Genomic DNA, 25,018 nt, shown 5'->3' with positions numbered 1-25,018 from the left:
GTAAAAAGGTCTAGTTTCCTTTTACAGTCCTACTGCAATGCCTCCTCTCATGCAGAAACAAGACATCTTGGGTTTTTTTCTTAAGGGTAATTTTATATGCCTATGACTCAAGAAACTTTATTATAAATATTTTTATCTTCTCAGACTTAGATGAAATCTTCCATTTCAATTTTCAAAGTGAGTGCCACACCACATGTTTCGAATCAGAGGCAGAAGACATACAAAGAAAGCATGCAAAAACCTATGACCCTCCTCTAAATATTCTAGTTCAACGATGCGTGAAACAAATTTAGATACCAGAGCCTATAGCCTATTCAAAGGGTATTCAAACAGAAATAATAGTCTTCTTGTCCTTCTGTAGCCCTGCTGCTGGGGCTCAGCAACTGGCTAATACACGTCAGAATTTAGTGCTTGGTTTTCTTCCTGGGCTGCTCCAAAGTAATCCTTTTTGATTCAGCTTTACAACTGGGATCTCCAACTGCAGTGCTTATCAGCAAGGTGGGCCCAGCCAAGCCCAATCAACATCTACAGAGAAGGCAAAGCATTTCCACTTAACTACAGTGACAGCAACAATATTACTGTAAGGAAAGTGTTGTGGCTGCTTGGTGAGATAGTTAACCCTCCAGAACAGCATTCTGCATTCAGGTATGTAAAACACGACACATTTCTCCACAGATGCTATGGTTTGTCCTCAGAAACCCACATCTTGGTACATCCAACAGGGAGGACAAGGAAATAGTAGCCAGGGCTTCAAAGACCAGACCCCTGCTACCTCCAACAAATCTGTTCTTCAGCAAGGAAAAACATACAAATGGAGAACGGTCTTGGTGCTACAACCAAGACAAGAATTGGAGCCACTTCTGGAACCAGAAAACCAGGTAATCTCCGACAGGGCCCCCCTCCTCTAAAAAGCCCAGAAGGATTATCAGCAGATTTTGGAAAAACAGTAATAAATACCAAGGACTATCTCAGCCCAGTCTGATCTCATCTATCATCTTCACTCACATTTTAAATCATTTGTGTGAAACCAAAAAGACTGTGCAATCAGCTAAGGAATGAAAAATCAGCAAGGACTGTGGAACTGTCAGGGCGAGTGGCTTTAGTTTAAAGTTCAAGCAGTGTAAAGATTAAGTTAGACAATCCTTAGCCTAAGGATGGGGTTTGTTATTGAGGTGTTCCCCACCAATTTATTCAGCTTCTGAACATGACAGCATTTTTTCAGTTCTGCACAAATAAATGGCCCTTCTCAGCCTTTCAATCTCATGACATGAGCAGAAACCAGAGCCAGTAAGAACATTTTGATCCTCGTAAATTGGCAAAAAATAAAAGCTCCTAATAAAAAAATATCACTGGCCTCTAAAAAAGAATGGGATTTTTCCCATTAAGTGATGGGCAGCAATCCATCTATTTAACATTCTCCTGCAATCTTTTGTTCTCCTCTCAAATTTTTACAGGCAACACTTGATACGGAAGTTTTGAACAATTATAAACAACTGCAGATATCGTACAAGATTGAGAAATTGTAATAAGCAAACACCTATCATTATGGATATGTAAACAGTAAGCTTAAATGTTGCACTGAAAAATAGAAGTCTACAATATATTTGCATCTTTTTTCTGATTAAAACCTCTCTAATTAGCCTAAAGGCAATTTTAGTATGTATAACGATGGATCACTGAGGTTTATGTATAGAAATACTGTAACCTGAGTTCAAAATACAGCCATACAGAGAACTTCACCAGGTCTGAGAAATGGGAGATGCAGCATTTGACTGTAATGAGAAGAGAACCTCTAATTTCCTTGTAATTTCATGTTAACTTTAAGCATTCATGGAATTTGCTGAACTAAAAGCTGTTCATAAGCAATGGTACTCCCCAGTCAAATCATTATTTCTTGAAAGAGCCTGCCAGAAGTGCAAGGTTATCTTCATGCCATCCTTGGACCCGCTGCGAGGTCTGCCAACAAGGCAATGCAAAAAGCCAATATTAATAATAAACATGAGACATGTTCAGTAACAGCAACTTTCAGCCACCACTATGAACAAGAATCCAAGTTATATAGAAAAGAGAGTCAACATCTGTTGAGTCACCCTGTGACATGGCCAACCACATCACACCCACCAGAAAAATCCCTTGCCAGAGAAGGCTTTTAAAAAGAACAAGAAAAGTTTTGAGAAACACAAACTAAACAAAGATGCAAGACAGAAAGCAAGAAACAGATGATGTTTAACATAGGCAAGAATATGTTACTGAAGGCAGAGTTCCTACATGGTTTTCCTTGTGAGCCAAAAATGATAGTAATCAAGTTACAAATATGTAAGTATCTCATATCTTTGAGGTGATCTGTCTTTAGGGTAGACTTATTTGCATTTCAAGAGAATAAAAAATTAATTATTTGATTTTCATTTCATATAAAAATCTAACAAACCAAAGATTATTTTCCCATAGTCCTTACTAAAGACCTGTATGTTCCTCTATAGATGCAATGCTCAAAATCAAAGTCAGAATGCATGCGAGTTCAAGGACTGAAGAATCCCAGGGTACTAAATATGATTCAAGCATCATTTCCCTCAGGATTTCTTCATACAAGTTTCTGCACAAAGTATCTCAAAGCATCATTTCCTGTTATATGCAATTACAAGGACATACAACAGATGCTTAAGTGCATTGTAAAATGCATACTTTGTTTTTAATATTGTATTTAACCCTTTTTTTCTGAGCAATTAAAACATCCATGAAAGATCAGATGGCACCTTAAAGAACTACATGAATCACTGTGACCTTAACAAACAGTTACAGAATTATGTAAAATCAGTACATAGTACTGATTTTTTAAATTATACTATTTCCAATTAAATGGCAACTCAATAATTTCCCTTTATATCAGTCTAAAAAAATTTAAAAAGGTAAACACACCCAACTCGCAGGCTCTCCAAAGCCCCCTTTTTAAATTTCTGAACAATTTATGGACAGACCTGTATCGAGCATGCTAAAAATCCTTAAGTGACAGTCATAAGTAATTGCAATACAAACTATCAATAAAGAATTGTCTTCTTGACTATCTAAACAGATGAATACATATACTCTGACTTCTGAATACTATCTTCATAGATGAATGAAGACGAACAGTGAACACAAGAAATAATTGATACATTGCACTACCTATCCTTGAAAAGAAAAAAATTATCATTCTAGCCATTTCAAAGCTGATGCAAGTAATCAATTTTCATCTGTACTTCATTTTTGTGTGCAATACACTAGTTCAAAATTATTTCTAAAACACTTAGCACCAACATCAAGATTTGCTTTAAAGTGTGTTTTAAACTTTTTTATCTTTTTTTTTTCTACCATATAGAACACTTCACAAATAAATTACATAAATAAACAACTCATTGTAAGTGAGTCTTTCTGGAGCATAAATCTGTATTTAGGGAGAAAAAAGGAAAAGAGGCTAGGGGAAAAAAGGAAAAGAGGCTAGGGGAAAAAAGGAAAAGAGGCTAGGGGAAAAAAGGAAAAGAGGCTAGGGGAAAAAAGGAAAAGAGGCTAGGGGAAAAAAGGAAAAGAGGCTAGGGGAAAAAAGGAAAAGAGGCTAGGGGAAAAAAGGGAAAACCAAAACCCACCAGACTAACCAGGGGACTTGGCTATCAATACCTCAAATAAAAGCATGGAGGTGGGCTGTGCCAAGCAGGGCCTGCTTCAGATGCATTTAGCACTGCTCAAGTTTCAGCTAGTCTACCAAGAAATGTGATACCTGAAATAGCAATTCAGTTAGACGAATGTATGCTGAACAGAAAATGGGTTGATGTCACCTGATTTTACGGATTCAACAGCCATCATACAATTCTTATTTTTTTGTAGTCACTACTGACATAAGCCAGAGCAAAACAGGTCTTCATTATAAGTATTAATCCCTAAAATCATCCCAAGACAGGATATTCCAAATGCTGTAATAAATGGTAGGCTCACTTGAAAACAGCGATATTTCTTGTATCAGGTCATTTATTTTCCCTAGTTTCTGTACCCAAGTAGCTATCACTTAGTTAACTGCCCTGTTATACCTGCAATTTCAGAGAAAACAGGCTTTTCTAGAACAGTTGAATCTTATTTTATGTGACAAAGTATAAGTTCCTTTAAAAAAAACTCTTTTCTGGCTAAGGCTACAGAACAGGAAAAAAAGCCCTGCCTGTATGGGCAAAAAAACATTACCCACAGAACAACGGCAGGTTTCACTGCAAGTCAGCCTTTGGTTCTTTAATAAGCAGGTTCTTCCACTAATGATTTTTAAAGTTATAATAAGCCACTGACCTTCTTTGTCAACCATACAGAAAACTTTAAATTGCTTTGCTAAAAGCCGACAAAAAGGTTAATAAGCAACAATAAATATATCCCCCCAAGAATACTTCTACTTTTTTTGGTACACCTACCTGATCAGAAATGATGAAGCAAAGAAATGTATCATGCCTAGAGGACAACATGTCCCCTCGACCCTTATAATTTTCTCCTTGATCACAGATCTGACTCCTGCACATAAGTGAACTCCAACAGAGTAGAAGTTCAATCCACTGGAGAACACTGGTCCTCCAATGTGATAGAAAACCACTACAAACCCTTCAAAACACACAGCTCCTCTGCGTTCTTAAAACACGTAACACTTCCTCTAAGAAAGATCTGAGAAAGACATTTAAGATATCCAAGTACAAGGTTTGTCATGGTTTAGCCCCAGTCAGCAACCAAGCCCCACCCAGGTGCTTGCTCACTCCCCCACCCCCCACCCCCAGTTGGGATAGAGGAGAGAATCAGAAAAGTGAGAAGACCGGTGGGTTGAGATAAAGACAATTTAATAGGTAAAGTAAAAGCCACATGTGCAAGCAAACTAAAACAAGGGACTATAGCCCCCTACTAGTTACTATGAAGAAAAGTAACTCTATCCCAGCTGAAACCAGGACAGGTTATACAACTTTTTTTGAGGTACATTATCTCCATCCTCTTCTGCAGTATACAGAGGTATATCCAGCATGCAGAGAAAGCCAGCCAATGTTTTGTCTCAGCAGCACCTCAAAAACAGGATCATTCACACAAGATACAAAATGAGTCTTTTCCTTTCAGTTCTCCTTAAGCTTATAAATCAAAGATTTCAAGGGAGTTGGGTCATACCCATAAAGCCAAAAATAATGATCACATACTGAAATAGTCTCAAGATGCGGGGTGAGATTAAGACATTTCTAATCTCTTTATACCGGACTGGAATGTCCAGATAGCACCTTATACAGAAGGACGTCATTCCCAGTGAAGAAAAGTAATTACTGACTCAAAGATGACACCTTAAGCAAATCCATCCTGCAGGTATCCAGGACACAGCTTTGTCTTCAAAACAAACGAGTTCCATCACTTTGAGCTTCAGCAACATGTTCACCTCTCACTGGAAAAAAAAAAACCACAACCCTGCAAAGGGACCAGCAGGAAAACTGGAATGCAGAAAACCTAAAACCTACATAATAATTTTAGGCCTCCATGTCAAATATCCACTTGTCCAGACTTCTGACTGATTTCCATGCTCGACAACACCCTGTAGTCTTCCCCTAAACAGGTAGGATGTATGTTGGGGAGGACAGAAATTCAGGCAGGAAGTATAAATTGGCAGTCTAGGTACTGACAGTGTCCTTCCCTCAATGGAGTCTTCCATCATTTTTTGTCCTTGTAAGGTAGCTAGAAGATAAAACCATCAGTATCTCTGAGCCCATGCTGATGGTCAGAAATCTGTCTGCCAAACTGTTCAGATAAAAGGAAATCTACAAAATTCCTAGATGTCTACAAAATTCCTAGATGTATGATCTTGGATGCTGGCTGACACCCAAACAAAAGGCAAAGAAAAAAAAAAAAGGGGGGGGGTGTATCAATTAAATATTTAACAACTATACTACTAATACTACTAGACTTTTAAGAAACTTTAAGCTAAATTCCAAAGGTACCTGCAGCAGTGCAAGCATACCAGTCAAAGAAGTTGCCCCTTCTTTACTAACACCAAAGTTAGCCTGTATAATTAACAAATAATCCTAAACATTCCAGTATTTTGAGTGTCAAACTGGAAGATTTATCTTTGCACACTACCCCAAAGTCACCCTTCACACTAAACAAGCAACACAGTTAAAAAATATATAATTACTAATTACTGTTTAATTTATGTATAGATTTATGCTTAGGGCAGATATATAATAAACAAGAATCAGTTGCCTCTACCTACATGCTGTGACAGCGCTACAGGACTTCCCTCTCACACCTTCCTTCTCCATGTAACAAGACATTATACAGCCTTGAGGCTGTAAAGATGTCTGTATGCAAAGCCTCTGCCTTAAATACTACTTTTTCAAACAATATTTTTGCTTTGAGAGTCTCCCTGTGTAATCTCTGAGTCTCTTGTGTACATACCCTCCTCTAAAACTAAATTCTCATCACGTTTAAACCCTGTCATTAAGCATTCCTGTGATTTCTAATTTAATCAGAAAGTGCATCTTTTTTCTTGTCCCCTTTTAGAAATATGAACATTGCTTGGGCATGGCTAAGTATAATCACCTCCTGTTTGTATGTCAAACTGAACTTTGCTAAGTAGAAATAAATCACTATAGTGTTAAACATAAAAGCTTCCCCCAATCTAATGACTTCAATTCAATATACAACTTCCATTCAATACAAATTTACAGTACAATATACACAACAGTATATACAATATATTTACATAACTGCTGGCATTTACTATCTGCTGACATGTACTTTTTATTAACAGCACTTCACTAAAAAAAAACATAGCAGATTGGAGTGAAAGTAGTTCAGGATGAATGATCTACAGAGTGACACTGGAAGAGCATACCCTGGATAGAGAATGAGGTAGTTTGAGACATGGAGATGTACTGAAGCACAGAAGAGGAAAGGGTTTCCACCCCCAGAACAACCTTAAGTATTCCTCCATTCTTTTGCAGAACAGGCCACAGGAAAATGGATCGTATCCAAGAGACTGTGTTGGACCTACTGACTGGTAGCAAGACCCTCAGAGAAGGTATCTGTCTCCCTCCTGTCCACTTCAGTGCTAAATATTTAAGAAATCTGCAGGAAGTACTCAGTTGCCCAATGCTAGTAACTGCTGAGCCTGTTTTCAGCAGGTATCAAGAGGAGGCTGCCTTGCCATGAAGCACCTGAAACTGGAAATGAGGATGTAAACAAGCCCTCAAAGCTCAGAAGATCAAACAGCTGCAGTGAACAACTCTCACCACAAGAGAAAGCTGAGATGTGGAGATAAATGGAGCATGAGTCCTCATCCATGCAACAATCAGTAGGTGGCATTCACAGAGACAGAAAAAACTGCTCCAGTCAAGCTCTTCCTTCTGGGTCCATTGCTGACAGCAGAAGACAGTCTGTTTTTGGAACTGGAAGGCACAGCTCTTCCATGCAGCAGCTCTTCATGAGGGCAGGGAGGGGAGGAAAGAAAAAAAATTAAAAAAAAAAAAAAAAATCAGTCTCCAAAGGAAGACTTCTCCAACTCCAAAACTCAGGGAAAGTATAAGCTCTCAGAGTCGCTCCATTCATCTTCTATGGGGCAGGTGGTTTGAATATGCGAAGTGCAGGATATTTGCTGAGAATCCCCAACAGTAACATTTCTCTTGAGTTGCAGCTGAGGGGGGTGCAGGAACTGGAAAGGATAACAACAGCAAAACACTGAAGAACTCTACTAGTTCTCCAGAACAAGATCCAAATCCTTTATGACCACAGATAGAGAGAAAGTTATTACAATGAGTGGTTTCAGTATCGAACAGGAGAATGGAAATAAATTATTAGTGATTGCCATAAGACTAAGGGCAAGGATGAGCAATGCCATTTCTCATGCTTGCTGCTCACCTCGGTTGTGCAGTCGGGCCCTAAGCAGCCACCAGCAGTCAGGCAGTAGATCTCAGTGAGCAGCTATCCCTCACTCACCCCGCTAATGGGTCTTGCTGATAACCATTACGAGCCATTTCTGAGCAAGGGCAAGGCAACAAAGGTGACAACATCACTCCATGGAGTGACCACAGGTCTAGATGCCTCCCTCACAGGAGCTCACTTTTAATCATTTAATGCACCATTATGGCACTAAGTCCAGGTGGCCATAGCAACAGGTCCTTTCTGGGGGACTAACCGACATAAATTTAGGTATTTGCTAGGAGGTGGTCCCAGCAGCAAACCTGCCACTTTTAGGAGCGTGAATCCCACCCAGATGGAATACAAGCCTGGAATATTCTTTTAATTCAGTAACAAAGGCAGTGACTGCCTGCAGCAGAGTTCAGTAAGGACACCAATACAGACTTTGAAATACATCTCAGAACTAAATAACCCAATTCAATAATACATATAAATTATCTCAAACCAAGCCCGGGTAAGGAGAAAAGGCTTAACAAAGCGACACAGGACTACTCCAAATGTATGAAGTAAGTGGCAAATCTGCAACCTTTCAAAAACGAAGTGTCTGTGCCAGCACAGCAGATGGCTCGGAGGCACAGGGAAGGAGACATGCATTACTGCCATGCTCCATGCAAGCTACAGAGCTGGCTTGGGGGTGCAAGAAGAACAGAGGGACTCGTGTTTCTGTATGCTTTTATAACTACTATTGTAGTAAACAATCATTCAAAAGGGGAAACAGTTTTTCCAAGAAAAAGGATTTCAGTTCTCAAATAAGGTCAAGGCACACACAGAAAGTAAACAATAACAACCTCCACGCATGCAACTTATTGCACAGCTTAAACTTTCCTTACTGTGCTCTACTGTTCATGAAAGGCTGCTTTGTAAAGCATGGCAGCTGGTGCTCACGTCAGTCTGATCACTATTCCACGAGACCTGAAAAGCAAAGCTGAGGGCTATCTACAGCAACCTTTACTTTCCTTCCTCACCTTAAAATGCTCAACACATTTATATTGCATTTTTTATTTCATATTCTTATATTCATTTTACATTCCATTCACAAATACAGAAAAGTAGAAAGGATTAGAGGAAGCCTATACCTGAAAAACTCCATCATCTTGATTTGAAATCAAGTTCCTCCATCACAACACAAATAACTAGCTTTACATTGGCAAACCACTCAAGGACTCAGTGACACGTGACAGTCTGAAAAAGGAGTATCTCAAAAATGTCACTTCCATGTGTCTGTTCAGCTGAAAATTTTTCAGTTCACCTGGCTCTGGATTAAACGCAGTGACACCAACTGGCTCTGCAAACTGAGCCTAGCTGGACATACTTGCTGGAATGAAAGGAGCATGCAGCTTCTCAGGCCAGGGGAGATCCAGAAGGAACATCCAGAAGGAAGAATTCAAACCTACTAAGTCTGGTTAGACTTGAAATAGCTTTTTACACAGAGCAAGTTCTGGTTGTCTTATACTGTGGTTCTGATACCTGGACTTTTTGCATTATGCTCTTACCTTCAACAAGAGCAAGATTGGGTCTGGCATGATCAGGTCTGTGCTCCACCACAGCTCAAACAGTACTTTCTCCAGAGTTAGCACCTAAGCCCCAAATTATCCAAATAATACACAGAAACTAACTTACTATGTCTCCCTTTAAACGCCAGATACTAGCAAGTTTAGCATGAACTCATTAAAGTGATCCTAATCTACCAGATGTCTAATATATTTTCATACTCATACACACAAAGATTATATTTTGTGTGCTTGCACATATATACCAGTATATTTGTAATAGCTTGTCCACGTTGAAAAACTGTACTACTTTACTAAGATTCTTTTCAAAGCTAATTTAAGTGCAATTCAGTTTAGATCATGCCTTTTACTTCCACAGAGTAACAGCCAATTTCAAGCAAGAGCACCAAGAAACAGAGTAAAAAAAATACAGGGACTTCACAGGGCAGAGATGCAAATTATTTTCACCTTGTGTTTTTGTTTATATATTGTATTTAGCATTTACAATAAAAACACACAGTTCACAGTATTAAACTTAGTCAGAAAAACATTAAAAATGAAAAGAAATTGAGAGCTTCCTTGTTTTCTTATAGGTTCATTAGCAAAAGCCTCCCCTCTTAACAGCTACATCCTTAAACTGGAAAGAAAGGAAACATCTGCAGGGCTGGTAACATAACAGCAAAATGTCATGTGATCTTAATTTAGCTAAATTGAAGCTTTTCCTTCTCTGCTTGTTCTGTCGTTGCTTGTTAAGAATAGGAAATGCTTTGTCCTCACCTTACAGTCTAATCTGGAAGTATCAGGGACAGGAGACAAGAAAGCATGCTTCTACCCCCCAGCATTGAAGGAATGTTTGAGGTTACTCCATGCATGATAAAAGAACCTTCTCAGCAGTCTGACAGAAGTGATAAAGACTGGTTTGCACAAAGTCACCGCCTGTCAAGGGCTGCCTTAACATTGCTTCTTTCAGTCTCTGGGAACTTTCTGATAGACCCAAGAATACGAGCCACCCCATGACCCACTCTGCTTCCTACAAACGGGGAGAGGACAAGAAGAAACACTGCCGATGTACCCAGCTAAGTACACCGCTGCAAAAAAAGGAATGAGTTTCAAAGTTTGTACTCTCTTGCTTTCATGGTTTAATCAAGCACAGAACATACCAGATAACTTCCACTACTCTTTCAGACTACTATAACTTACCTATTTACATATGTGAAAGTTTCCCAGAAGCCATTAAGAAAAACATCACCACACAGTGTAAAACCTGATCTGCACAGACCCACTTCAGTAACCAGATGCACACAGGTTTAAACTAATGTCAGCTCTGAAACAACCTACACATGTCCTTCATTTCATACCGTTTCTCTCCACCATTGCCAGAGGCTGTCTTGGTTCAAAAAATTTTGAACTATGTCCCTTGCAGAGTTTATAAGTTGGCCAAACTACTCATGAGAGAAGCCGCTTTTCCACAGCCTCTTTGTGCTTACGACAAACCTTTGTGCTTGGACTAGACTACTCCACAATGCAGCTACAATGCTGAGAAAGGGCTTTGTGGGCTCAGCAGTGGGACAGAAATACACCTTACACCTGCTCTGTATCAAATGCAGGCATACAGCTGATATTCTCTTACTGAAGCTACTGAACTTTTCAAGATAAACAGAATATGCTCATTTCCGTTCTAAAAACAGGAAAATGAAATCATTTAGAGGCTAGCCACACCACTTCATTTGCAAAAATGCATCCTGCTGACAACTCAAGCTGTTAAGATCAATCAATTCTGCAATATTGCAGCTTTACTTAATATTTTATTTCATGTACAACAGAAATGTCTCTGACCTGCCCAAAGACAAAAGGAAGCCTTTGGAAGACCAGGGAACTGACCCTCAAAGTCAAAATCCAAACTGTCACCCTAAAATTATGGTTATTGCAAAGGAGTTGTTATTCCAGAGTCTGACTCAGTTTGCGGAAGATTTACCTAAATACATGGGCAGAGTTTTAAGAACAACTGACTTGAGAGAAGAACTACTCCTATCAAGCCTAATCACCTTAGGAAGTTTAACACAGAGAACATGGCTCAAAACACCACAAAACTTGTAAGACAAATGTGTCAAGATTCTTTACATCCCCACATATATAGCTTCCCTTCTCAAAAATAACCTCTAAATATACAGCTTGAGCTACTCAGTGTTAAACTTTCTAATACAGAGACTATTAATAAACTCCTGCAGACAAACTCACTGCTTAAATACAATCCTGATCCTGTGTTTCAAGATATTTAACTTGAACATAATATGCAAATCAACAGACTCTAAAGTTTTAAATGCCTTAAACTCAGATGTGAAAAGGCTTGGGTTTTGTCCAAAAAAAAAAAAAAAATTACCATACACAGATGCAAAGCCACATATCCAAACGCCCAAGATAAATTATTTCAAAACCCTACATTTGTAATCTATTGTGCATATACAACAGAAAACAAAAAGCAGCTTTTTCAGTGAACTTCATTTACAAAGACACAATGCACAAGAAGATGCTTTAAAAAAGGACTGTGAAGTCATTAACCTTAAAAAAAAAAAACAAACCACACACACACAAAAAAGAACACCACACAACCCCCCAAACAAATCTTTATGCCCACAGATGAGAGGTCACTAAGAGGATAGAGAGGAGAAAGTTGTCCACAGGATTTTCAGTTTAGCGGCAAATCCAGAAGCGTTTGAACATCGACTTACGATGTGATCATGCGTGACCTGCATATTTTGTCACAGTTTGCATTGAATATGTAAGAAGGGTTGATATAGATGAATAAATGTCCATTTGTATCTCTGTCTGGTGGTTGGGGTGGGGAGATATAGGAATCTATTTTAAAATAAATCTATTTCCTTATGTAAGAACCACTTGCCTTTGCACGTGTGTTACTATGGCTTGAATTGCCCACTGTTGCTGAGTTACTTCCCTGTACATCTGAACATTACAAAATGTTTCTCCAGCAATGTGAATTCCCACAATGAGTACAGCTACCAGCTATTTCCTGTGATGATTTTACACCTTTTACTCAATAAAACTGAAAACCTCACACCCTGAACTGCTGAGACATGATTTTTATCATATTCCCTCCCCCCTCGAGGCAGCAGATAAACAGAAATAAGAGCACAGTAAGATAACATAAATATCACATTTCAAAACCATTATCACCTGCAAATATCTCAGAAGCAATGCAGCCACCTTTGTTCCTTCATCCTCCAAGTGACACATTTGGAAGATGGGAAAGCTTTTTTAATGTTATTGGAAATTCTCCAAAGGAAGAGAAATAGCTGCAGTGCAGCAGCTGCTGCAGTACTGCTGCATTCTGGGGCTTGAAGGCAACATGAGAGCTGGGCTTGCACTGCAACATCTCATTCTCGCATACTGCCTCACAGAAAATATAGCCTGCAGTAATGAATTTAAGTTTAAAGAATATAGCAGTTAAGATCTCTTATTTCTAATGTCACAACATACTAATGTACTTTCAGGTACATCAATATAGTCTTTGATGAGAAGATTCCTCCAAGCCCAACAACTTCAATGGTCAGGACAACCCTGTGCAATGAAATCTGACCAACTGTAAGTTTACAGAACTTTGCAGAATACCTGTCTCTGGCTGAGAAACCCAAGATTTAAGCATTCACATGGCTGAAAACATTATTGTTACTTTTAGAAGCTAGGATGCAGGAATAAGATAAAGATTAGAAGCCAGATATGGTTCAGCAAAGAACCGATGGGAACAGCACATGAGAAGATCTGCTCTCTGTAAGCTAATAAAAGCCTGCTTAGAACACAGTGATGACCCCTGTTCTTTGCTGGTAAGAAGACAACCTATACTCAACTTGTGGTCTACTGTTCCCTACCTAACACTTGAAAGCAAGGTGTTTGTGATGCAAGGAGAAAAAACCCCAAAGCTGTTACATCATCTACTTTATATTATCTAGCAGTAAATTCTTCCAACCACCTAAAGAAGTGGTATTTATTGTTTTAGACATACCAGCTCTAATATATCCCACCATGGCCACAAGGTGAATAGACACACCAAGCATCTCAAGAGTTTACCCACATGCTGACAGCCGATAAAAGATGTCCTTGAAAGGACAGAGGGAATAGCTCCTTCTGCATCTTACTGAAGATGAGCCTAGCTGTTACATTACTGAGTAAAAATATTACTTAGCACTTCCATACATTTGTTGAAGAACAGCTCTTACTTGGATCACAGCTATTATGCTGTTATGATTCCGAGACTACAACTCCATGAACACCAGACTATCAAAGGGAAAAAACTGTCATTGCCTTAGCTTAATTTTTAAGACCCTTTTTTTTTCCCTTAAAGAAAAAGCACTAAAAATTCCATGTTTACCAAGACCAGACTATTTTAATAATAGGATTAATCATCTGTGATACTGTTGGGGCAGCCTGAATAAGTACAGACACAAATCTGCGCAGAAATCTATTTACAGGGGTCTCCCACAGGATACAAACTTTCTACCTGCTACTCTCCTTCACTAATCCTACATTTGCAATCATGTTGAAGTTCTAAATTGCCCGTAAGACTCCAACTTGAATCTAACCCATGTCCCACAAGACAACAGTCATGGACAACACAAAAAGCAGCAAAACACTTCGGTACTTTGCAATAACTCTTTTTAAGAAAGATTAGAAAATAGGTAGTAAAGCTGTCCCATGAACAAAGAATGAGATATGAAAACTTGCAAGCAATTTGGTTTATTTTTGTACTTAGATTACTGCAGAAGGCTTCCAGGTGATTATTCATGGATCGCCACATGATAGCCATCAATCCCATCCAAGGTTTGGACTAAAAACTGTAATTCATTGACATCAACAGAACTACACTGATTTGCATCATCTAATAATTTGATTTTAGAGGTTTCTGTTTTAGTACGAAACACTGCATATCCTTTGAAAATGTTCTAATACACACAACAGCTTGCTGCATCAAAGGACGACTGTCTCCAGTCACAGTAACTCTCATGCTGCATCGTCAAAGTATTTATTGTAAAGTCTGATTTACCATGGTAGACAGAAGAAAATATTCCTCCTTATTTCACAATTGTTCGCTTCCTGTTTTAAAAACCTACTTTTAGGAAGCGTATGCCAGGGAGTTGGGGGGGTGAGTCGTAAAAACAGTGGGCGAGCAGTAAAAAAAGCCTTCCTACTGTAAGGGAAAAATCAGGTCTGTGACCACCTGAGGAACTTGGATATACAGAAGTCTATGGGAGCTGATAAGATGCATCCCAGAGTCCTGAGAGAATTGGCTGATGTAGTCGCTAAGCCATTCTCCACGATATTTGAAAAGTCGTGGCAGTCAGGTGAAGTCCCTGGGGACTGGAAGAAGGGAAACATTGTGCCCATCTTTAAAAAGGGTAGAAAGGAGACCCGGGAAACTACCATCCTGTTAGCCTCACCTCTGTGCCTGGGAGGATCATACAACAGATCCTTCTAGAAGCGATGCTAAGGTACACGGAGGACAGGAAGGTGGTATGAGGCAGCCAGCATGGCTTCACCAAGGGCAAGTCCTGCCTGACCAACCTAGTGGCCTTCTATGATGGAGTGACTACATCAGAGGACAAGTGAAGAGCACTGCATGTCATCTATCTAGACTTCTGTAAGGCCTTTGACACAGTCCACAACAGCATCCTTCTCTCTGAACTGGGGAGATACAGAGGGATCTAGAAGGTCAATGGCTCGATATCCAGATGGAGACTGGTGATGAGGGGTGTCCCTCAGGGCTCCGTACTCAGACTGGTACTGTTTAATATCTTCATCAGTGACACAGACAATAGGATCGAGTGCACCCTCAGCAATTTTGCAGATGGCACCAAGCTGAGCAGTGCAGTTGACACGCCAGGGGGATGGGGTGTCATCCAGAGGCACCTGGACAAGCTCGAGAAGTGGGCCCATGTGAACCTCACGAGGTTCCAACAAGGCCAAGTGCAGGCTCCTGCACCTGGGTCGGGGTAGCCCAATGTATCGATACAGGCTGGGGGATGAAGGGATTGAGAGCAGCCCTGTGGAGAAGGACTTGGGGGTACTGGTGGACAAAAAGCTGGACATGAGCCAACAATGTGTGCTTGCAGCCTGTAAGGCCAACCATATCCTGGGCTGCACCAAAAGCAGCGTGGCCAGCAGGGCGAGGGAGGTGACTCTGCCCCTCTACTCTGCTCTGGTGAGACCCCACCTGGAGTGCTGCATCCAGCTCTGCAGCCCCCAACACAGAAAGGACATGGACCTGTTGGAACAGGGCCAGAGGAGGCCACAAAAATGATCCGAGGGCTGGAGCACCTCTTCTATGAAGACAGGCTGAGAGAATTGGGGTTGTTCTGCCTGGAGAAGAGAAGGCTGCGGGGAGACCTTATTGCGGCCTTCCAGTACTTAAATGGGAACTATAGGAGGGATGGGGGCAACCTCTTTAGCAAGGCCTGTTGTGACAGGACAAGGGGAAATGGTTTTAAACTAAAGGAGGGTAGATTTAGACTGGATATAAGGAAACAATTTTTTACAATGAGGGTGGTGACACACTGGCACAGGTTGCCCGGGGAGGTGGTAGATGCCCCATCCCTGGAAACATTCAAGGCCAGGTAGGATGGGGCTCTGAGCAGCCTGATCTATTTGAAGATGTCCCTGCTCACTGCAGGGGGGTTGAACAAGGTGACCTCTAAAGGTCCCTTCCAACCTAAACCATTCTATGGTTCTATGAAATCCTCAGAATGACTCTGTAACCTAATTTGAGAAATTATTAGTAACACATACAAGACAGCTATGCAGATTTCTATTTTCTTCTTGAATATATATTTCTGATGACTTTTTAGAAAACTTGTCTTATAAAGGCAAGCCTTCAACTCAGCTCTCATATCACAAGCCATAATTCATCCCCTGATGTTTTACTGGGGTCAAGATGGATAGAAATTGCCAAAGCAGCTGTGTAACTTCTGCTAATTCAAGGATTCCATGAGTCAAGCCACAGCTGTTCTTTGAGGTTACACTTAAGAGCTGTCACTCTCAGACTTCACAGGTCACCCATCTGCTTTCTCACCAGCAGTGTCCGAGCAGGCTGCTAGGTGGAGAACATAGAGAGCGACGCTGCTATAAGCGGCAGCATGTGTCTCACACCAGGCCTGACAGCTTCCAGTTCTGCCATGGCATTTCAGTGCAGTAGGAAGAAAGTAGCTGTGCTGTAGTATCTCATAAATGAACTTTCAGCTTCATTTCAAAGACACATATCAGCAGCAACTCATGAAAATGTATAGTTCCTAGGACTTCAGTTTAAAAAAAACAAACAAAACCAAAACACCACCACACACCAACCCAAACACAGCAATTGCATGTTCTACTTAAATAATGAAATCTAGCAAGATCAAACAGCAACATTTCTACCTCAAGCATGCAAGTAATTTGAACTATACTGATCTAAGGCTTGTTTTTTCTTTCCAGCTTGGTAAGAAAGTAGTTTTAGGTTATATGAACCCTGTTCTGGCTTTGGTGTTTTGTTGTTGTTGTTGCTGGGGGGAGGGAATGTTGTTTTATTTTGGGGTGGGGGGCACATGGGTGTTTGTTGGGCTTGGATTTTTGTTTGGGGTTTTTTTTTTCCTCTTTTTTTGTTTGGTTTTTGTTTTGTTTAATACCTTTAACTTCAATCTGCTCAAAAAGCAACCCCCTTTTCCTTCCCTCTAGTTATATCAAACTTATTTTAAAACTTCATGGGACTGCCCACATCATGAGCCAAGACCCTTCTTATTTTTTCTTGAATTCTGAAGTATGGGAAGCAATTGTCATATTGAATTTGCCTATATAGGTGAATTCTTACATATGTGTAAGAAAACTAGGTCAAACTTAGTGAAACAGTTAAGCATTTATGAAAATTAAGACTCTAAGAGAATGCCTGAAGTTTCCTGTTTTTTCTATTTCAACAGAAGATACTACTTTAACCTGTAACATTAAGGAGATGACTCAAAAAAAACAGATGTTGTGAATCAGCTTTTGCATCTTAAAAAAAAGAAACCACACACAAAACCCCAAACAACACTGAACCACCACCCCAAAAACCAACCCAAAACCAAACAAAAAAACCCACCACAGAAACCACCACCACCAAAACATCCCACAGCAGTGTATTCAATGTATTTTCCTGACTAAGAAGTTTCAGTACATACATGACACAGGGCTCATTCGAAACAATATGCCATTTAAAATACAAAGGACTTCTATGTATGGTGGGAATACTTTTGAGTCACCTGCCTCTAGTTAACTGCACTGAAACTGCAACTTTATAAGAAGTGTTTACCTTCCCCTTACACCAAAGAATAAAATACATTTTATTCAGTGACTGGCTGAATGTTATATGAGGAATACAGGTAATATCTAGAGTACACTGAAAGTAATATTACAACTGCAAACACTAGTTTAAATCCTTCAGTAAGTGGATTCTAATTTAAAACACTTCAAAATCCAGGCAGGTTTGGGTTCCCTCCCCCCACCCAGTTCTGCAGTAAGTCAGTCAATTAGACTTAAATCTGTCCACATTAAGAACTGAATAACATCCTGTGGAAATTTACTTTATCCTGTATGTTAAAAAAAAAAAAGTAACAACCTCCCCTCACACTATTTTATCTTTAATCATATTCATGAATTAGTATTTTGAAATAGCCAAGATGTCCTGAGTCCTTTTGAAGCAGGAAAATAAATCAGCTTTATATTTATTAACAATGCAGTTTATCCTGGCATATCTCCCCCTTCCTGTGTGTGATATTTATATTTTTGTGCAATCCCTCAAAAGTAAAATCCCTCAAAGCCTAAAACTCTAAAAGAACAATCTAAGGTACCCACAATGTTAAAAAAAGCAATTATATAGTCAAAGCATGCTTTGTATGCTTAATAACCCTAATAAACTCCTTAGTAAACAACAACATTTCTAATACTGCATCCTCAGTAGGATTGGGGGTGGGGGAAGAGACCAACAAGAGCCTTTCCCCCCCCACCCCCCCATGCTAAATTATATAATCATATTAAAAAGTATAAGGATAAGCAAACAAACCTCACCGCTCCACGCACAATACAGGTTACATATGAAACTCCAGTTGTGATTGATCATGCAGTCCAAAATCCTGAACTGGGCCATGCCTCGCTCTAGCGCAGACTGCTGCTGTGCTCTGACTCAGCTTTTGCCCGGGTGATCCTCGAGGATATGAGTGCTATGCAGTAATGACATTCAGGAACAAGGACCTTCCTTCCTATTCAGTCTCCCTTCCCACCCCAACCATGTGCCAACTCAACAAGATAAACTGATAGAACTATGTAACATTCTTTAAAATAATACTTCCAAAGCTGCCAAATTATGCATTCCTGGGAAAAAAAAAAAAAAAAAAAAGGGAAATAAGTACAACCTAAGAAATCTCACTAAAGCAAATACAGAAAGGCACTCAAACTATGCTTGTTCTCCCTCCCCACCCCCTTCACTTCTGCTGCTGCTGAAACCAGTCTGAATATCAATAATTTAGTGTAATAATTTATATCATATGAATCTTAAACTTGCTTAGGCACAGATGTGATGATGGCTTCTGTGTTTTCATGAGGTCCAAAAGCCTACAGCCCATATTTTAAACACAACACAGTATGACCGACTTTTCAAAGTCAAGAGAAGTTGACAGTTTTCATTAAAATTACACAGATTTCTCTACTTCGGATTCTTAAACGGCAGGCTCCCCTTTAAAGCTATCAGAACACTGTTAGCATTGCACAGAAATGCTGCCTGCCTTCTGCAACAAAGGATGACGACAGCCCTATTGGCAGAGAAATGGAAGATCAGTGGGATCCTGAAAAACTGCAGAAATACTGGAAAAGTTTGTTTCTTCCTTTTCGTATTTCTTTTTTGCAGTCCGACAACAACCACCCTATTTCAGCATGCACCTCACCTTCTGTGCCTTGACTGTCTACCTTGTATTCCCCCTTCCCCTTCAAAGGTAAGATTCAGAAAGATAGGACATGTGTTTCCACAGAAACATACACATTTTATCTGATAATTACATGAACTATTAGACTATTCACAGAAACAACTTACAATAATTTGCAGTTTAAACGCCACAACTAGCTAACAGATGCTTCAGAAACAGGCATGGTTTTATATAGTAGCTGTAATAACTTACAACTAGAACATGCTGTCAAAGGTGTTAAGAGGTTCCAAACATTTCTCCATTGACACAAGAAGGCACCCAAATATTCTGACCCAAAGCCAAGGAAGAAGCAGAGACAGCCCCACAGAAAACAGGGCCTCAAGGGTCCCCCCATTCCCAGGCTCAGACTGGAGAAGGGCAGTGTTCTGTTTGCATCAGCATTCATTCTCTGCCTCAAGGAAGAACGTATGTGCGACGCAAAGTTCTTGTAGCTGTTCCTCCATACAGGTGGCCAATTCATCCTTTGGTTCAGCAACAGCCAAACTACTTAAAAGTACTTAAAATGTGAAAGAAGATCTACGCTATAAAAGCATCCTGGAAATAAAACAAGTTTGTGTATGAGGGTCAAACTAATGGTGTGGCCAAATAGCCGCTTGTAACTTTGAAACAATTATACAAATACGGCCTCATGTGTTTTAACCAAACAAAAAATCTTGTTCTAGTTTCTCATCCCAAGGGCCCTGGGAATTAATGCCAGAGTCCAAGCCAACCTCTTGCCTCCTCACCAGTGTGAGCAGTCTGCAAACTTCCAAGACGCAGCTGCGTACAATGAATCTATTCTGGTGCATTTTATGACATACATGGCTGAGACAGTTACTCTTACAACACCTATTTATGAAAAAGGGAGAACAGTACTATCAGTGTATCATGGCCCAAAACTAACGTGACCTCAGAAAAAGCACTTAAAGAAGGGGATTAAAGAGTTTGAGATACTAAAACAATAAAATCTCCTTGTACAAGTTAAATGGTCTGCACTCAAGCAGCCTGCACTCACAAGGGGCTAGAAATGTTCTGCTTAGCAACTATTACTAGGTGGAACAGATATACTTCCTCACAACACACATTTTAACTATCCAAGCTTGAGATATCTTGGAGAGGGAGGATGTTTGGGAATGTTTTACGGAGTGGGGGGTTACTGCAGAGCTGCTGGAGCAGAGTGAGGCAGCAACGCCTCCAGGACAGGAACACTGGAACGAGGAAGGGCCCAGCACCCTGCAGGACCAGCAGCAGGGATGCCGGCAGAACGTGTAGGGCAGCCTGCACATGGCTGGAAAAGCAGCCTGCCACACGCTCATTGTTGTGCTGTGGAAAAATGCTGTCACCAGCTAAATAAGGTGGAAGAAGAAGGGAAAGGAGATCGGGAAAATTAATAGAAGACTGCTGTTTTGTACTAAAAACAACATCAACCAGGTTGTTCTTAAACAGAATTTTCATACAATTCTGCAGTGATCAGTTTCATTATCCATTATGTACTTTAAGACACATAAAGTATTACTCAGTATTTATTCCCTATGAATCACTCAAACGCCTAATAAAGTCTTCAACATAGTACATTTAAAAAGTCTCCCATATCACAGATATATTAAAAAAAAAAAAAAGAGTCGATTAAACCTCAGAATCAAATTTGTGCAACTTTTCCCATAAAATCAGCAGCCATTATTATTAACCTGTTACTTTTTGGCATTAATTTTCAAATCTGTTTTAAAGAAATTCTGAAACAAAATGTATTTTATTCTCCTCTCATCTAGCCAGTGCTTACGTACCACTGCAATTCATGCCGAAGTGTTTAAATACTGCAGATAAAATAATAAATAACAATATAGAGCAGTAGGACAATATCTTCAGAAACAGTTATTGGCCTGACAACTGCCACCAAAAGTCAGCATCAAAATGCTTGTAAATTCCAATAGGCATCGAATGAGGTGAGTTCCAAAGGTTTTGCAAGCTTGAGTCTTTACTGAAGTCCCTTCCATACAAGGAGCTCAGAAGCTACTGCAAGAGTAGCACCTTCAACAGCACGTTGCAGTTATTGCTTAAAACTGACTTTCTCAAAATTTTCCTCTAAGTCAACCTTGTACTTGTAAATTTGATCTGCCATTACTGAAAACTTTTCCTGATAATCTTCAGCTAGCCTGACAATTGCTCTCTCATTTACAAGAGACAACCTCCTTCCTGGCACGAGGTTAAATCAAATTCCACTAGCTTAGCACTCTCTGCTCTGACCTTACTTTCTTTACTGTTAACACATTTTTTGGAAGACCTCCTTTATTTCTCCTAGGCTTGGTTAACTATACTTAGAAGATTCTTGTGCAAGTGCACAAGAATTGATGGAATCTCCTTAAAGTAGACATACAATAAACCGAGGGCGTCCCTTTTTGCCTCCAACACTATTTACTAATGCTTTTCTTAAAAAGAGAACAGTTTAATGCAAAGAACAAAACCATAATAATCTGTGTCGTATATGCTTTAAACTTTTAAAAAGCTTATAAAGTTTTGCCCAAAATTTAAAAGCAAGGCTTCCACGCTGCATTTCCAATTTGGAGTATAAAAAAAGCCAACAGAGCATTTAAAGATGCACTCACTGCATAACTAGAGGATGATACATCAGCATTAGCAGCCTCCAAAGGTCTCAATGACCAATTGCCCAAACAGTTCCTTGTCATATACTGAGCTTTGACTGAAAAAAGATGATGATGACATCCAGGGAAGTTCTACTGCTGGTCAGTTTTCCTCCCCTTAAAATAATGAAGAGACCACTTAAAATTCCAAGAATACAATCAAGTTGAAGCTCAGTTATGCAATTCATTAACTAAAAAGGGAAGAGCCTGACCAAAGCATCATGTCCCCTCCAAGACTGTCACAAAATCACATGTTTTCTCCTGGTGTTAAAAACCGCAGGTCTAGGATCTCAATATTTTGAGGTAACTAAGCTAAAAACAGGCCAGGAACATAACTTACTCAACTCATTATTTCCCAGAATCTGTCAGACTCATATGCAAACTCTGTAAGGTTAAAAAGTAACAGTAGAGAAGAGGCATGGTTTTCCTAAAAGACATACCCCTTTAAGTGTCTATACCTCTATCTAAAACCTGCAGTGAGCCTTCTGAAATACAAAAAACAGCTTATGCTCACAGAAAGGAAGGGTTTGTATTTCGTAACAACTCCAGGTACTTTTTGTACATGAGCAAACATACAAGCTGTACACCAGAGTCAACCATATTGTCAGCACCCACTGAAGTGTGTTCCAAAAAGATGTTATTCAGAACTTAGAGCACCAAGTGCTTTGAAAGGGTAAATCCTTTACTGAAGAAAACCTTTTGCATTTTTTTTCCCAATTAAGCTGATTCTAGTCAAGCTATCACTAGAGAACATGCCTGTGTAAGAAGGCACCATGAATCTTTATATGTGCTAATGTATAAAAATGACTCTTTAAGGTTATCTTTCAGAAGTCAGGCATGAAAAACTTCAGTAAACGGTGACTGGACTGAGAACACAAGTGAACTGGGAAAGACCCATTCCAAGCAAACCTAGTTATTACTTCATCTATCCAGTTAAAAAAATTAGCATGCTTGGAGCCAGTAACAGGAATTTCAGTGGCACTGCTGTCCAATATAACAAAGGCTTTGCTGCACTCTACACCAAGCAACTAGTATTTTCTTCCTTATACTGACATTTTAACCACTTCAAAAATAAAACTAAGCATGTGCACACACACAAGCAACAAACAGCACCTTCATTAGTTCCTCCCTTCTTCCACATCAGATAAGATGTATTTCAAGTCTGGAAAGCGATTATTTTCCCCAGAATTTACACGCTCCTAGGAAGGACAAGATTTTGTTCACATTTTTTATCCCAAATACAGAAGAGGTAAAAGCTTTTTACAGTATGTTTCAATCCCCTTTGCTACCATTAACCACAGTGGTACAGTGATTACTTAAAAAGAATTTCGAGAGCAACTGAAATGCATTTCAGAAGTTACCAACAAGGTGTTGACTATTAACGATGATGGTAAAGCTCCAGAGGAAATCTGTCTTGTTTTAGTAAATGAAATGGAGACATGCACAAGAACAAAAAGGAAAAGCATGTCTGAAAAAAAGAGAGTATTTCCATTGCTCAGCTCACAACACTGACATGAGAAAAGTTCCTACAAACCAAGTCAAGAGCAGGAAGAGGCTGAAATATGATTTCCATTCTGAATTCTTTCCTATCATTGGAATTGTTACAAAAAGCTATGAACATTAAAAAAGGAAAGAACAGTAACTACAAAAAAATACCTCTCTCCATGTTAAAAAAAAAAAAAAGTATCTGGAGAGTTTCCTTCCCCCTATATCAACTTCTTTTTAAGACGCAATACAGTTAACAGACCTAGAAACAGAACAGATATCCTTAGGGGAAAAAAACACAGCTCTAGGAAAGCTGGCACAGTACCACTGCAGGCTGTTTAACATGTTCATACCAGAATGCTACAACTCTCCTAGTAGTCCAAGTACCAAAAAGCCAAGGAAGTACACAAGACTTACCACTCTTCCATCAAAAACTAAGGGCAAGAGAAAATAACTGGCATTTTTCTTCTGCATGAATGCAACTTATTTTTTAATCAACATATAAGCTCATTAAATGAATCGAACAATGTACTTTTGTTACTAATTTTGTGAACACACATCCCCTGCAAACAAATTCATAATATCTAAATTACATCAAGAGAGTTGTTCTAGTAACATTTTAAAGACTCATGCAAAGTGAGATACTCATCAGTTTGGCTCACTAACTCTTCAAAAATCCTCTTGCATCCACTTTCAGACAATCTCGCCATCATACTTTTTGCTTCCAAAGCAGGATATGGGGTAGCAATATTGATCTGTCAAGAGTTAACCTGAGTCACAACAGAGAGAACACTCCTTTTCCCTTGAGCTACCAGTTTACCAGTTAAGCTGAAGTACTCCCCACTTCCTTGGATTTTAGCCTCTGCCATTTTCAGCGGACTAGTCTGGTGTTTCCCTACTCTAACCAACTTCTATTTAGGATGCAATACAAGATGCATTTTCTCTTCCCCTTTACCTGACCTATTCAGTCACAGATTTCTTCCTTTGTTTGAAGGGAATAATCATTATCCAATAAGAATTGACTTTTTACTAACATCAGCTACAGGAAAGCATCGCTTTGTATGCTATTCCACAAAAATTAATATGCTGGAGGAAAAACAGCAACCAAATCCCAAACTGAACTCCAGTAAGGCAGCAGACAACCTTTAGAAACTGGAAGCAAGCTTCTACCACTGTTCTATTTAAGAAATGCATAGTCAAATTTAGTGGGGACTGAATAAGAAATACAAGCAATATGTACTCTTAGGCAAAGTATACTTCTGTGATACACATTAAGCACTTCTGTAACATTTACAGTTTTAATGAGATCAAACTTGTGTGAACACAGGAGTTCTCAAGCTGTCGTCACTGCTACCTCCAGTTCAATCTCTCGCAAGAGCAGATCACTTGCTTTCCACCTGCAAGTTCCTGGATGGCAAAAGAAAAATGGTATGCTCCTGTGGAAATTCCTGCTTGTCTAATCCAGTGCCCATGCAACTGATCAGTT

The 25,018-nt window shown here is 39.5% G+C and overlaps 1 protein-coding gene across 4 annotated transcripts in view; it reads right to left on the bottom strand.

The window, feature by feature from the left end:
* Positions 1 to 25,018, bottom strand: part of ARHGAP21 (Rho GTPase activating protein 21) — a 127,071-nt gene that overhangs the window by 74,025 nt on the left and 28,028 nt on the right. The window lies entirely within an intron of this gene.

This window comes from Phalacrocorax aristotelis, chromosome 2 (assembly GCF_949628215.1).
Source record: "Phalacrocorax aristotelis chromosome 2, bGulAri2.1, whole genome shotgun sequence".
Taxonomy (NCBI): domain Eukaryota; kingdom Metazoa; phylum Chordata; class Aves; order Suliformes; family Phalacrocoracidae; genus Phalacrocorax; species Phalacrocorax aristotelis.
This window is presented reverse-complemented; position numbering and strand designations above follow the sequence as displayed.